Genomic DNA, 16,055 nt, shown 5'->3' with positions numbered 1-16,055 from the left:
GAGGGCTTCCTCGGCCTTCCAAGGTAGTGACTGCTTTTTCTCCAGTGCCCCCACCTGGTCCTGTTCATCCATTTCAGTGCCCAACACTAAATGGCACAGATGTTTTTCATCTTTTCGCTGAACTTCGCTCACCCACTTACTGTGGGACTTGGGGCACTTTGCTTTAGACTTGCTGGTCACCACCTTAGCTATAAAAGAGATAATGAGGCCTACTGCGTGAGTTTCTTATGAGGATTAAATGAAACGATTTGTGTCCAGTGTAGGGCGTGTGTACAGGGCCTTGTACAGAACAAGCCCTCTACCTCTGGACTAGTGCTGCCCAACAGAAATATAACAAACACCAAAGTGAGCCACATATACACATTAGCAAAGTAAAAAGAATTGAAATCAATCTCAGTAGTATATTTTATCTCAACTCAATATACCCAAATATTACCCCTGAACATTTCATCAATATAAAAATTATTAATGAGCCAGATTTTCATATGTCTTTGAAACTGTTTATTTTTATATTATAAGTCTTCAAAAGCTGTTATTTTACAGTACTAACACATCTCATTTCAGACTAGCCATGTTTCACGTGCTCAATAGTCGTACGTGGCCTGCAGCTACTATCCTGGACAGCGTGGTGCCAGATTCAGGAAATTTCTGTGAATTTCACGAGGATACACACAGTATCTGATTTTCCTCTGCGTCACTCAATGCTTCTCACAGGGTCGTGTTTAATACATGTCTATGAGATATTACTGAGCTAAGTCAGGTAGTTACAGTCATATCATTGGGCAGCTTGCCAAGGACAATAATTGATAAAAAAAATCACAAGCTATAATGACAGGCTGGGGAAACCAGCCAGTGACTGAAAGTGAGGCAGAGCCAGAGTGGAGGAGCGTGGGCCATCTCTGCTGAAGGTCTGAGGTTAAAAACCCAGAAGGGGAAAGGTCTAGGTGTTGGTCTTGATGCTATGGCCACTGATGCTTGGGTTCCTTTCAAATTAGTCTCATGCTAAATGACAGGCAACCAGCCTTACCCAATGACAGAATGGGTGGCCTTTTTTTTTTTGGTGTGGGATCTTGAGACCACGACAGGAAAATCACTTGACTCCAGAAACCTCCCTGACTAGGCTGAGTTCCAGGGAATGGTTATTAACACAGACTTGTGTTTGAGGTCTGAGTTCCACCATCAATGAGCTGCGTGATCATGGACTACTTACTTCACCTGAGTTTTAGTTTCTGCCATCTGTGAAATGCAGAGGGTAATAGTAACATCTGTATCATAGAGTTGCCTTGCCAAGACCATGTGCTTCTGACATGGCTTCTGATTATCCTCACCTCCTGGTATTCACTCCCTGGGTATCCCCTCCCTTTGGGTGTATGTGGGTCTTGGTGGCTTGTTTCTAACCAGCAGAGTATGGCAAAGTGTTGGAATGGCACCTCCATGAGTAGATTCCAAAGGCTCTGACTTCCATCTTGCTAGCACCCTGCTTGCTGGTACTCTCTGCTCTCTGAGGAAGCAAGCTGCCATGTTACGAGATGCTCCATGGGGAGGTGCAAATGGAAAGGGATAGTGGAGGTCTTGAGCCATAAGCTGGAAAGAGCTCCATGAGGAATGGACTCCAACAGCTCAAGGGGAAGTAAGTTTCCACAACCATGTGAGTGAGCTTGGAAATGGAACCTTCCTGTTGAGCTTTGAGATAAGACTGAAGTCTCCTGGGAGCCAGAGGACCCAGCTAAATTGTGCCTGGAGCCACAGAAACTGCCAGGCAATACATGTGGATTGTTTTAAGTTGCTAAGTCTTGGGGTAATTTGTTACACAGTAATAGATAACTAATGCATGCATGAAGCAGTCTGACATAGCATCTAGAATATAGAAGGTACTCATATCACTTTAAATATCACTCTTAATAGTGGTAGTAGAGAAGTTGCCTCTCAGTAAGGGGGTTTTGTCCCCTACCACAGAAATTCTAAGCTAGGCAGCCTATCCACAGCTTTAATGAACAGCCAGGATGAAATTAGACTTGCTTATGTGGAGTCATAATTGTATTTTTAAAATTACATTCATTCCTTCGCCCCGGAGTCGGCATGTGCCCACCCGCCCCAGGCTTGGTTCCCACCCCATCCCATCACATGCCACTTCCCCCCACATCGTCATATCACACCATGAGGACAAAAACCACACCCTTTCCTGGGATGGAGAGCCACAGCCGACCTGGAGGCTGAACGCGGCTACGGGCCTGAGAATAAGGTACCATCAGCCCACAGGTCTAAGGAGTATTTCACTTTTTTCCCTTTTTTTCATAACTTGGTTGTCTTAGGAAAGAAAAACTAGTAAGAAGAGTCCATGCATAATGGAGTTAAGCACCTGCGATTGTGATACCTAATCAATCGTGAAATGTAATCGATCACAACGTGCCTTGTCCAGGAAACAAATGTTTAACTAAAGGGTGGGGGGTGGTCTGTGCATCGTCCAGAGGAAAGGGACTTCAAGGAGCAGTGATTTGTCAGTGTTTTTCCTGCGCTGTCCAGAGCAAGGGGGCGCATGTGGCTGACAGAAACATCCGCTCTGCTTGACAGGCAGGCCCAAGAGAAGCCGGAGCATCAGGCAATCATAACTCACCGACACGGGTCATTAAGATCATCCCGCCATTCTCTGGCAGAGTCCTTGCTTACTACGCAGTCTGGGGATGGGAATCATTCATTTCCCATGCACGTTGGCTGCCCACCAATGGACTTGAGGTTCTGGTTTTCTCGGAAGTTATAGCTCTCTCTGGAACTAATGAGATGATATTCTGGCCTGTTCATCAGTCTCTTGAGAGTTTACACAGCCTGGGTGAGTCCCTGACCTCTCAGGCACCGACTAAAGAGAGCTGCTTTCTCTCAAAGTGGAGAACAAGTCCCTGGGACCTGGCGACCTCCTGTCCTTCTCTCTTCCTGCTTTCTCTCCCCCACCTTCTCCTCCCTTCTATCCTTTCTCTTTTCTCCTTCTGCCTCATCCAACTCCACTCTGTCTCTGTCTCTGTCTCTATCTCTGTCTCTCTCTATGTTTCTGGTGTGAATCACAGCATCGCGTGTTTGGTTGAGCTAAGGGATTCTGAATCCTACAGGGCTTGAGTCCTGGTTCTGTCATTGAGTAGCTGTGGGCTCTTGGGCAAGTTACTTGAAATTCTTGGTGACTCATTTGTAAAATGGGAATAGCAGCACTTGCCTCTTAAGGCCGATATCAGCATGAAATAAATCAAAGTAGCACCTGGCACTGGTTAATACTTAGTGTTAGCTAAGTGACTAATCCTAAACACTGGTCATGTGCCAGGTCTGTGCTGGGGGCTGGTCATAGATGATTGAGAGACACAAACCTGCCTCCAGGTCACTTACAGGAAGAATGGGAGTCAGGGACATGAACAGGTCATTTCAAAGCATGCCCCTACCAGCTGGTGGCTCACTATGAGGGCTGGTGTCCTCAGATGACATTTGAGTCTCATTGCTTTCTATTTTTTCACTGCCACAGGGGTCACTGCCCAGAGCCAGGAGGGTGCAACATGTGGGTCCAGGAGCCACATGGTCTGGGGGAGTGGTCTGGGGGAGGAGCAAAGCCTACAAGGAGAGGCCCAGAGGGCATGGGGGTCGAAGTTTGCATCTGTTGCAGCCTTCCAGACATGCCTCTTCTGGGGTGTTTGGAGCTGGCCCTCACATCTGCACTGGTCATTTGATGAGAGGCTCAGTGATGAGGTCTTCCTCTTGGCTTATGACCGCTGCAGCCCTGGTGGGCCTGCAAGCAGACAGGTAAGTGTGTAGGTGAGGATGTGAGAGCAACACGATCCTGATGAATCTGTGTGATGCCGGCACTGACAGTGGTCTGATGCCCAAGGTTGGCAATGCCCAGGGAGACCTGACGTCATTACTAAGAAGGAATGAAGAGATCTGATTGTCTCCTTAAAGGTACAGGAAGAGAGACACAAATGCCACCACTATTCCTCCCTAGAGGCTTTCGTCCCTTTCCCCAGAACGTCCCACTCAGGGCTTTGCTACTGGAATCTACTCTCCGAAGACCACGGTCACATTCTACTTTTCTGTTTTGTCAAACGCATGGGCTCTGTGTCTTTGCTCATAAGGGTTGCACTTGTAAGCAATTTAAAAAATTAAAGTAGTTTCTTTCTGGAACAAGTGCTCTGTTGGCACGCATAAAAGTCAAAAGATACTGAAGGATAAGCAAACAGTGTCTCCCCCCCTTCCTCTCCCCAACCACCTGGTTCCTCTTCCCCAAGGCAATTGGTGTTAGCAGTTTCTTGTGAGGCTGTCAGATCTCTAGACAAAAGAGACCAGGATTTACATGATTTCTATCAATTCAACACTTCTTTGTTGAGCACAAACGAGGTGCCAGGTGCCTGAGAAAACCAACAGGGAATGGTCTCAGCTACCCAAGATCCCACGATGCAGCAGGGGACCAGCCAGATTGGCCAACAGTTATGAGCTGATTCTATTAAAGGAGAACCAGAGATATGTGCGAGGTGCAGAGGTAGCATTAAGGGGCAGGAAGAGGAAAATAAGCCAATAGTGGAGACTGTGCCTCAGTTTTCTCACCTGCAAACTAGCATTATAAGGGTACCCATTTCATAGGTTACTGAGGATTAACTGGATCAATACATGGAAAGTGCCTAGAGCAGCGCCTGACACATGTGAATGTCTGTAACCCACCTTTCCTTTTCGAAAGGAAAGCCTTCTGGGCTTTCCACAAGCCATCAGGATTGGGGTGTTCTAGAATTCACTTCTTCCTTGACGAATGATTTTTTGATTCTTTTTCTTAACTTTTTCTTAACATAGAACCGAAGTCTATTTTGGACCATCTGCCAACTTTAAAAAAACAGCTTTATTGAGATATAGTTCATAAAACACAAAATTTACCTTTTAGAGTGTACAATCCAATATCTTTTAGTGGATTCATAGAGTCTTGCATGAACACTGCCATCAATTTTAGAACAATTTTCATTACCCTAAAAGGAAACCTCATAACTCTTTGTTGTTACCCATAGTCTCCTCAACCCCTCAGCCCTTGGCAGCCACTAATGTCCTCTTTATCTCTATATGTTTTCTTATTTTGGACATTTAAATAGATTTACACGGAATCATGTAATAGGTGGCCTTTCGTGTCTGGCTTCTTTCATTTAGTGTAATGTTCTCAAGGTTCATCCGTGCTGTATCACGCATCAGAACGTCATTTCTGTCTATGGCTGAATAATAATCCATTGTGTGGATAGACCACATTTTGTTTATCCGTTCATCCGTCAACGGCATTTGGGTGGTTTCTGTGTTTTGGCTATTGTGAATAATGCTGCTATAATCATTTGTGTACAAGTTTTCGTTTGAAAACTTTTTTCTAATTCCTTTGGGTATGTACCTGGGTGTGGGATTGCTTAGTCATATAGTGATTATATATTTAACTTATTAAGGAATCACCAAATTGTTTTCCATGGCAGCCACACCATTTTATGTCTCCACCAGCAGTGCATGAAGGTTCTAATTTCTCACCTTCCTGCTTTTAGAATTTTTTCTCCTAGATTCTCCTTCTGGAATCACCCACTCTGCTGCCTGTGGATTTTTAAAGCTCCCGAAGTCACCCCAGGCCTCAGCCCCAAAGTATCTGGTAGCTGACACGGACAGAGTTTCTACACTGTGCCTATCTTTAAACTTTAAATGTGAAACCTACAGGCCGTCACACCCATACTCACAACTGGAGAGTGGAGATCTTGGGAGCCAGAGAAAGGGAGGTGGGGTCTACACAGTAGCTGTATAAGCTCCCTTTTGACCCCAAGGCAGTGACTGATTGCTTCTTTCTCTGGTTTCTCCACTGAAGGTAGCACAGAGCCTGCTCTAGGTGAGTCCAGTGGGCAGGAGAGGGAAACTAGGGAGCCAAGGACAGGGACAGGCAAGCAGAAGGTCAAGGACCTTGTAATTGTCCAAGGTTAAGCCAAGAAGATTTGGAGGCCTGATGGTATCTGGAGGGGCTATAATCATTTGTGATTATTTCCCTGTGGTTAGCAGCAAGCCAGGAGCCCTGGAGCGAAAAAAGAGGAAGATCAAACCATGGTCCATGCTGGGAGAAGGCATGCAGGCCAGTGTTCACAGTGCACGTCCAGCAGAGGGCATCATAGAGGCTCTGGAGCCCCGCTTGATCTAACACCAAGCTGTGAGCTGCATTGAGGATGCAGAGGTGATTGCAGATGTTGGGAAGGAAGACTCTTACTGCTCCTGGAAGAGGCAGAGATGGGGAGCTGGGGTGCTGGGGACTAGGAAGTGTGACTCTTGGGGAAGATGGTGGCCCCCAAGAGAGCCCACACTGCATTCCTGCAACCCTTAGCCAATCAGTCTTCAGGTGTGCTGTGCGGCTATCCAACAAGGCACTTACTGGCAAAGAAGAGGCAAACTTAGTCATTCCCACTGGCCTGGGAAGCCACGAGATAGAGGTTGGTGCTGATTACAGACCCATGCTGGCTCACCTCTGCACATGATGATAACTGACATTCACATGTATCAGGCGCTATTCTAGGCACTTTCCATGTGTTGATCCATTTAATCTTCAGTAAGCAATGGGTACCCTTATAATGCTAGTTTGCAGGGGAGAAAACTGAGGCACAGAATGATTAAGCAACTGCTGCAAAACAAACAAACAAAAAAAAACAAAAAAAAAAAAACCCACCTGGTGAATGCCAGAGCAAGGGTTACAATGTAGACAGTCTAGTTTCAGAGCGTGTACTTTTAACCACTAGGACTATATTGTTTGTGTCCCTCTTTCTCTCTTTTTTTAAGTTTGTTTGTTTATTTATTTAACTTAAAGACAGAGAGAGAGAGAGATGCAGAGAGAGAGGGAGACAGAGAATCCAAAGTGGGATCCTTGCTGACAGCAGAGAGCCTGATGTGGGGCTGGAACTCACAAACTGTGAGATCATGACCTGGGCTGAAGGCAGATGCTTAACTGACTGAGCCACCCAGGCGCCCCTTGTTTGTGTCTCTTAATCACCGTTGTCCAAGGTCCCAAGGACCCAGAACCCGTTGTTGCCTAGGTTTGGCCAAGATTACTCCTCCTCCAGTGTTTTGGCCAACATCTCTCTCTGCCACCATTCTACAGACCTTAGGTCTGTCTACTGACATAGCTCTTCTGATTCCCTCCATTTCTCCACGTCTAAGGTCACCAGATTTAGCAAAAAACAAAACAACACACACACACACACACACACACACACACACACACACACACACAACCAAAAAAGCAAGCAAAGAAGAACCACGAGACTCCAAGCTCCGTATGCCTAGTTACAATTGTGTTTTAGAAAACCAGCGAGGGGCACCTGGGTGGCTCAGTTGGTTAAGCGGCCGACTTCAGCTCAGGTCATGATCTCGCGGTCCGTGAGTTCAAGCCCCGCGTCGGGCTCTGTGCTGACAGCTCAGAGCCTGGAGCCTGTTTCAGATTCTATGTCTCCCTCTTTCTCTGATCCTCCCCAGTTCATGCTCTGTCTCTCTCTGTCTCAAAAATAAATAAATGTTAAAAAAAAATTAAAAAAATAAAAAGAAAACCAGCGAATAATTTTGTAGTATAAGTATGTCCCAGGGACATACTTATGTTTGAGATGTACTTGTGCTACAGTTTTTTGTTGTCTCTTTCAAATTGCAATATAACTGGTAGTTCTGTATTTTACCTTTAACCCTCTCCCTGTTTTTTGAGCTTTGTGTTCGGGTCACATGTAGATGAAGAGTTGCTGTTGTGAACACCCTCTCTTCCAGATAGTTCACAAACTGTTCACTTCTTATCTGTCTTATAACGATTCCTGGGGGGGGGAGTCTGCCATTAGAAGTCTCTATTAAAACATGTACTTATTTAGTCCTATTTCTCTGTTTCTGGATCCGAGGCTGCAGCCTCACCAATCCCAGAACAGATGAATGTTTATGAGCCTTTGCTTTCAAGCCACACCACGGAGTTTTTGAAATTCTAAATATGTGCTGTCTACTGGTCTCCTCCCTCTCCATCCCATCATGCCTCTCCACTTGCTCCCCTTTGAAAGAGAATTTGGAAATCAGCTTTTTCCGAGTCTCCTTTAGGAAGAGCCATGCCAGATTTCCACCAAGTTTATGATCTTCAGGTGTCCTGTGATCTCTCTTACAGATTCTCTCAACATGTTTGGAATAAAAGGCACATCCATTGCTCTTTGGTTCTTAAGCTCCTCTGCAGTTGCCCACCCCGCCCCCAACACCTTTTATAATAAGTCATACATGTTGGCCAACGTTTCTTCAATTTCATCCCTCAGAGCTCTTGGGTGGATGCCATCTGGTCAGCAGGATTTATTTACATCTAATTTTTCAATAGGTCTAGAGCATCTCATTTGTTTACCACTATTTCATCTAATGCCCGTGTCTTGCCTGCTTCGGTAGACACTTTGAGGGGTAGAAAATTCTCTCCTGAGCTTTCCCATCTGCTAGCAGATGGTTATCAAGGTTGGTTACAGGGTAGCCCTATATTCGATGCTAGAAGAAGCAAAGATGTAAAAGATACAGTCCCTGCCATCAAATTGCTCACAGTCTGGGAAAGGAAGATGATTAAGTTAGAAATTCTTTTAGCTACAAGTAACAGAAAAATTAGCTAAAAGTGGGTTAAATAAATAAGTGTGTTTTATTTATTTATTTTTTATAACAAGCAGTCTGGAGGCAGATGGATGTTTGTCCTTAGGGACTAGGCCCCATAGGTCCATTTGTAGTAACTAGTTTCTCATCTTTGTGCTAATTGCCTCATGGTCACAAAATAGTTGCTGCAGCCCCAAGCATCATGCCCATGATGTTCTTTGCAGGAACAAAGAGGAAATGTAGGACACCAACTGTTTCTGTCTCTTTCATTGGGAAAAATTCTTTTTAGAAACACCACCCAACCCACCCTAGCCACTCCTCCCAACCAACCACACAAGACTCGAGTTCATTTATCATTGGTTACAACTGTGTCACGTGGCCACCCAAGCAGTAAAACAGGCTGGTAACAGGAGCCTTTAGGCTTTCCAGACTCTGGTGGAGGTAGACAAGTTTGGGAATGGGTGTTGGTTTAGCTAGCCAACAGCATCTGCCTTAGAGGGGAAGCCCTAAACATGCAAATGTCACTGACCGCCTAGGACAGTTTCAATGCCAAAGCAGTAACACAGATTCAGACCCAGAAAATCAGTTTATTCTGTGGCTTCTTTTTTCACAGGGCACTCAGAAGGAAGACAATCGCTTACGAACTGGAGTAGCCATAGAACTTGAGCTGTGCCAGGAAGGCTGGATGAGAATTAGGTATCATTAGGTCAAGGACAATGTAGGCCAGGGAAATGATTGAAAGGACTAGAGAAGGGGACAGGTGGCTGTCTGGAAGGGTAGTGAGCACGGAATGTGGGCTCATGCAGAGGAGAAATGCACCCAAGGACTGATTTTGGTTAATTTTCCATAAGCTGCACTCTTGCCTCTGTCGGAAGCTGTAGCTTGCCTTACATGCTTGGAGAAGAGTAAATTCTCTGTGGGCAGCAGGTTCCCAGCAAAGCTGGCTTCAGATACGCTGTGTTTACCGATACCAGCCTCATGGGCTCTGAGTAAGCATGCTTCTGACCTGCTCATGCTAAAAAGCTTCTTTGACCCTCACTCCAGCAGTAGCTGGAAGTCCAGCAGGTTCTTATTTCTGAGGCCCACCCTTCTGCTTCTTATCTTTGTACTCCTTTGCATCTCTGGATGATTCCATTGCCTTGATCCACCTTGGGATGTTGTCCTTTGTGCTCACGTGCTGGCAATTATATTCCCTCACCACACTTGACCTTTTTTTGACAATTAACAATCCTGCTCACACTCATTCAGCTCTTGACAGCTGGTAACCCCAGGCTTCATGCTTTAAATCTAATCTTGGCCACCATCTTTGATCCAACCCTACAATTGGACTTGATCAAGCCATTCATCCAGATCTTAGCTAGGGCTCGACAGCTCTGAATGCCAGGCAAGTATTTGTTCCTTATCCAATAGGCACAAGGCAGTCATTGAAAGCCTTAGTTGGGAGAATCCAAGTCAGGAAAAGATGTCTTAGGAAGCTTTCTAGACAGTGGCATTTAGAAGAGACTTGGGAGAGAAGATCAGCGATGAGCAGACCCATCAGGAGGCTGCTTCAGTAGCCTATAAAGATCTGGACTGGGAAGGGGCAGGGGACATCCCTGATATAAGAAAAATACCAAAGGATGTGTATGTGTCAATAGGATTTGGGACATGATGATTTTGGTTTGGGAAGAGAGGAAGAAGCACAAAAGGAAGCCAGTGTTTCTAATGGGAGCTATTATCAGAAACAGCAGATGAGGATCCATTCAGCCAGTTCTGGTTTATTTGGTTGGTTTTTAAGAAGATGCATTTGAGGGGTGCCTGGGTGGCTCAGTCACTTGAGCGTCTGACTCTTGATTTCCGCTCAGGTCATGATCTCTCAGTCAGTTTGTGGGATCAAGCCCCACGTCCAGCTCCTCTTGCTTGGCATTCTCTCTCCCTCTCTCTTTCTGCCCCTCCCCTGCTCATACTCTCTCTCTCAAAATAAATAAATAAACATTAAAAAAAAAAAAAAGAAGAAGATGCATTTGCCTTTAGGCAAGCTTAGTGTGGAGGCAGCAGGGCTTCTAAGGGCTGTGTCCAGAAGGCAGTTGGAAAGATGGTGTGGGAGTTGAGAAAAGAACCCTGGTGGGGTTCTACAAATGCAAATTTGTAGCGGTTAGCTGGGAACAACGAGAAAGTGGGATTAGGAAAGAGCAGGGAAACACAAAGGGCCCTGGGAGGTCGGGAAGGAGGAGGGAAGTTGGAGAAGTAGTTGCAGGCAAGCAGGACACGTGAGGCTCTGGGAAACTAGAACAGGAGAGAGTTTCAAATGGGAGGGAATGGGCCACAGTAGCAGACCACAAGCATCTTCCCTTGCAAGGTAAAGAATTCGAGTGCTTTTGCTGGGTCCTTGTCATTTCTAATTCTAGTCCTGGCCTCATGATAATTAAGAACCTTTTCCCACTCACCAGTCTTCTCCCTTGGGGTGCTTATTTTTACTTTTGGAGCCAAGTCAGATCCTGCAAGACACTTTTCCAATACATTTTAACCTTAGTTAATTCTGATTTTCATCTGCCTGTCACAATGAGTGAATTTCCTCTTCCCTCTGATTTGAATGAATATTTCTCAGTTTGCAGATTTTCTTAAACAAAGGCAGAACATCTTATATGGCCAAGCAGCAGGGCTGTTAACATTTGGTTGCCTTGTAAGGTTTCTTGTTTGTTTGTTTTTGCTTCTTAAACATTTTCCCTGGATTTCCTGAGAGATGTTAGCGAACACTCTTCAGGATTCCTGTGACCTTTTTCCTTCTTTCTATTCTCAGCTCAATCATGTATTTTCCTAGTTCCTGGTCAAAATCTGAGGTATGTTATTATGATTTCTTTCCTTTTCTCTCCGATTGTTGGAGTTAATTTTGTGTTATAATGTTACGGTGGCTAATATATGTAAAGTGCTTTACAATTTACAAAGCATGTCACATACATTTTCTTATTGTCACATATATTTTCAATTCTGTGAGACAGTTTGGGTACAATTGTCCTTCTTTTCTTTTCTTTTTTTTTTAACATTTATTTATTTTTGAGACAGAGAGAGACAGAGCATGAACAGGGGAGGGGCAGAGAGAGAGGGAGACACAGAATCCGAAACAGGCTCCAGGCTCTGAGCTGTCAGCACAGAGCCCGATGTGGGGCTCAAACTCATGGACTGTGAGATCGTGACCTGAGCCGAAGTCGGCCGCTTAACTGACTGAGCCACCCAGGCGCCCCCTTATTTTCTTAATAAGGCCGCTGAAGACTCGGTAGTAGAAGGAGCCTGAGTGACTAAGATCCTTGGCTTCCTTCCTTCCTTCCTTCCTTCCTTCCTCCCTCCCTCCTTCCCTCCCCTCTCTTTCTTTTCCTTCCTTCCTCCCTCCCTGCCTCCTTCTCCCTCCCCCCTCTCTTTCTTTCTTTTCCTTCCTTCCTAAATCATATCACTCCTGTCTTTCCTTTAAAAAAAGAAAAAAAGGCAATACACGATCATTTGAAGAAATTTGAAAAATCAAGAAAAAATAAAGGTGGAAATACACATTATTGGCCACTCCACTTTCCAGGAACTGCTACTGTCAGCGCTTTGTGGTATTTCTTTCCGGTCCTATTTCTATGGATTGGTGAAGACCTCGTATATTTAAAAACTAACTACATCTTGATGTTTGAGCCTGACTTTTGAGGGTAACATTATATTGTGTGCATTTCCCCATGCCATTCGACTATTTCAAAATCGATTCTAACATGGGGATATTATAGTAATCTATGTAACTCTTCTCTTGCAGGACCTGGAGTTGTTTCCATTTTTTGGCTTGCACAAAAATATTTTTGGTGAACATCTTTTCTACCATACATGCATATCTGAACTTCTGTGTTTGAAGCATAAGGGTGGCTGTGTGAAAGGGCCTATCATTCAATCACACTCCACAGATGTACCAGCTTTTTTTTCCAACAAAAAGCATGTATTTGTGCCTGTCTTACCACACCATTGCCAGCATTGAATATTATAGTTTAAACTAACTGGTAATTTTATGGATGAAAAACCAAGTTCTGTTGTTTTGTTTCACATTTCTTTGATAGCTTACAAGACAGCGCTCTCCCCCTTTGTTTCTTGTCCGTTTGTATTTCTTCCAATCCTGTTGTTCTTGTGCTCTTTGTTAGGGAGTCTATGGCACTTCCAATTTCGTTATTGATATTTTTAAGACTTTATGTCAGTTAAATGCCCCCCTAATTCCTGATGCTCCCCAGACACCCCATGCGTTCATGCAGTCTTCCCCCACCATGCAAACCATGCTGAGAAGGGGGATTCCAGCCCACTAGTGGAGGAAGAACTATGAACTGGATCAATTCATACTGGAATGCATGCGATGTCTTGGCTCTCCTTTTCCCATCAGCCCTCCTATGGCCTCCTGCCTGACATATATCATATACAGATACAAATAGGTACAGATATGCTTTAGATACTTGTGGAGTGAGTCCATTCATGTGGTTCCCAGGGATGAAATCATATTAGGATTAGGATGGAAGGGAGAAACTCTGGTGAGGTGGTTTTCAAATCAAGATAGTCTTTCTAATTGACTCAGTTGCTCAAAGATGGGATGAGCTACAACGAGCAGTGGTGAGATGTCCAGGTAGGGACATCCTGGTCTTAGAGGGACTTTGTCATCTCAGGAACTGTCATAGGTTATTACATTGCCCTAGAGGTTTCCTGTCTGCCCATGAATGTGGCTTCAGACATTACCCAAAATTTTCTCTTGGTATCATTGTCCTAAGTCAGAAAAGGCACACACATTTCTTTCCATGTGCCAGTCCCTATGGGCTGGTAGCGGCTGCCCAGAGGGCTAGTTGAATAGTATTATACTGCTATCTCTGGGTTCGGCAGGGCAGGATACTGTGACGAGCAGTATCATGACTTCCACAGGTGCTGGAACAGAGCAGGTCAGTGTCTGCATCATCCTTGTCTTAGGGAATCGATCCACCCCTGTCTCCTGCTCCCATTCATCTTGATGTTCCTGTAGATTTCCCATCATGAATCAAGTTCTTATTCTTCCCTCACCTGTTATATTTGGTAGTTGAAAATCACTCTTGTTTTCTCGGTTCCTGACCAGCTCTAGTTCCTGGGAGCCCCATCTGGGAAGAACTTGCACAGGATTGGGTTTTGGACATGGATTCCTTTTTTTTTTTTTCCTTCTTTTAAAAAATTTATTTATCTAAATTCAAGTTAATTAACATACAGTGTAGTATTGGTTTCAGGAGTAGGACCCAGTGATTCATCACTTCCATATAACACCCAGTGCTCATCCCAGCAAGTGTCCTCCTTAATGCCCATCACCCATTTGGGCCATCCCCCTACCCACCTTCCCTCCAGCAACACTCAGTTTGTTCTCAGTATTTAAGAATCTCTTGGGGTGCCTGGGTGGCTCATTTGGTTAAATGTCCGACTTCGGCTCTGGTTAAGTGTCTGACTTCGGCTCAGGTCATAATCTGGCAGTTCATGAGCTTGAGCCCCGCATTGGACTCTGTGCTGACAGCTCAGAGCCTGGAGCCTGCTTCAAGATTCTGTGTGTCTCTCTCTTCCCTTCCCCTGCGTGTGCTCTGTCTCTCTGTCTCCCTCAAAAATAAATAAACTTTAAAAAATTTAAAAGAAAGAATCTCTTATGGTTTGCCTCCCTCTCTCTTTTTTTAAAGTTTATTTATTTATTTTGAGAGAGAGAGAGAGAGAGAGAGAGAGAGCACAAGCAGGGGAGGGTCAGAGAGAGAGAGAGAGAGAGAGAGAGAGAGAGAGAATCCCAAGCATGTGGAGCTCAAACTCAAGACCGTGAGTTCATGACCTGAGCATGACAAGAGTTGGCCGCTTAACTGAATGAGCCACCCAGGTGTCCCAGCTCCCTCTTTATTTTTATCTTATTTTTCCTTCTCTTTCCCTATGTCCATCTGTTTTATTTCTTAAATTTGTGGATTTCTTTTTAAAACAAAACAGCTTTATTGAGATATAACTGTCATATCATAAAACTCATTATTTAAACCATACAATTCAATGGTGTCAAAATATATTCACCATAATCAATTTTATAACATTTCTGTCACTCCAAAAAGAAGCCATTTACCCATCAGCAGTCACCCCTCCCTTCTCAAACCATCCTCCTCCCTAGCCCCAGGAACACAAATCTGTTTTCTGTTTCTATAGATTTGTCTATTTGGGGTGTTTCATATAAATGGGATTATACAATATGTACTTGTGACTAGCTTCTTTCACCTGGCATAATGCTCAAGGTTTATCCATGCCGTGTTGTAGCATATATCCTTATTATGACTGAATAATATTCCACAGTATGGATATACCACATTTTATTTATCTGTTCATCAGTGGGTGGTGGACATTTGGGTTGTTTATACTTTTTGGCTTTTAAGGATAATGCTGTTATGAACATTCCTTACAAGTTTTTGTACAGGAATATGTTTTCATTTCTCCTGGGCAGATAATCCTGTGTTTAACCTTGGGGAGAGCTACCAGCCTGTTATCCTAAGTTGCTGTATCATTTAACATTTCCATCAGCATTTTGTGAGCATTCCATTTTCTACATATCCTCTCCAACACTTCTTATTGTCTTTTTGATTATAGCTATCCTAGTAGGCATAAAGTAGTATCTCATTGTGGTTTTGATTTGCATTTCCATGATGACTAGTGACGTTGAGCATCCTTTCATGATCTTATCGGTCATTTGTATATCTATTTTTTACGTTTGTTTATGTATTTTGAGAGAAAGAGAGAGAGAGAGAGAGCATGTACAAATGAGAGAGGGGCAAAGAGAGAGTGAGAATCCTAAGCAGTCTCTGCACTGTCAGCACAGAACCTGACTTGGGGCTTGATCTCACGAATCATGAGATAATAACCTGAGTCAAGATTAAGAGTTGGACGCTTAACTGACTGAGCCACCCAGCTACCCCTATGTCTTTTTTTGAAGAAATGTCTGCTAAGATTCTTTACCCCATTTTTAATTGAGTCATTTGCTTTTTTATTGTTGCATTATAAGTGTTCTTCATATATATCTTGGATATAAATCTCATCAGATGTGTGATTTGCAAAAATTTACTCCCATTCTGTGAGCTATCTTTTAATTTTAATTTCTTTGAAATACAAAAAGGTTTATTTTTGATGATGTCCAATTTACATATTTTTTTCTTTGTTTCTTTTGGTGCCATCCCTAAGAAACCATTGCCTAGTTCAATGTCATGAAGATTCATGATTGTGTTTTTGTCTAAGAGTTTAGTAATTTTAGCTCTTACATTTGAGCTAATTTTTGCATATGGTGTGACGCAGGATTCCAGATTCATACTTCGCATGAGTATAAACATTTATCCCAGCATCGTTTGGTAAAAAGACTATTATTTCCCCATTGAATTGTCTCAGAACCCTTGTTGAAAATCAATTGACTGTATATATGAGGGTTTATTTCTGAACCCCACAATTTG

The 16,055-nt window shown here is 43.9% G+C and overlaps 1 long non-coding RNA gene across 1 annotated transcript; it reads left to right on the top strand.

Moving 5' to 3' along the window:
* The first annotated feature begins 10,703 nt into the window (after nt 1-10,703).
* Nucleotides 10,704-12,609, top strand: LOC132666419 (uncharacterized). The gene is made up of 3 exons (XR_009604658.3): nt 10,704-10,942; nt 11,384-11,423; nt 12,368-12,609. It is a non-coding gene; the product is annotated as an uncharacterized LOC132666419 (long non-coding RNA).
* Nucleotides 12,610-16,055: the final 3,446 nt, after the last annotated feature.

This window comes from Panthera onca, chromosome B2 (genome assembly GCF_046562875.1).
Source record: "Panthera onca isolate mPanOnc1 chromosome B2, mPanOnc1 haplotype 2, whole genome shotgun sequence".
NCBI classification, from domain to species: domain Eukaryota; kingdom Metazoa; phylum Chordata; class Mammalia; order Carnivora; family Felidae; genus Panthera; species Panthera onca.
The sequence above is the reverse complement of the archived record's forward strand: the minus strand, read 5'-3'. Positions and strand labels throughout refer to the sequence as shown.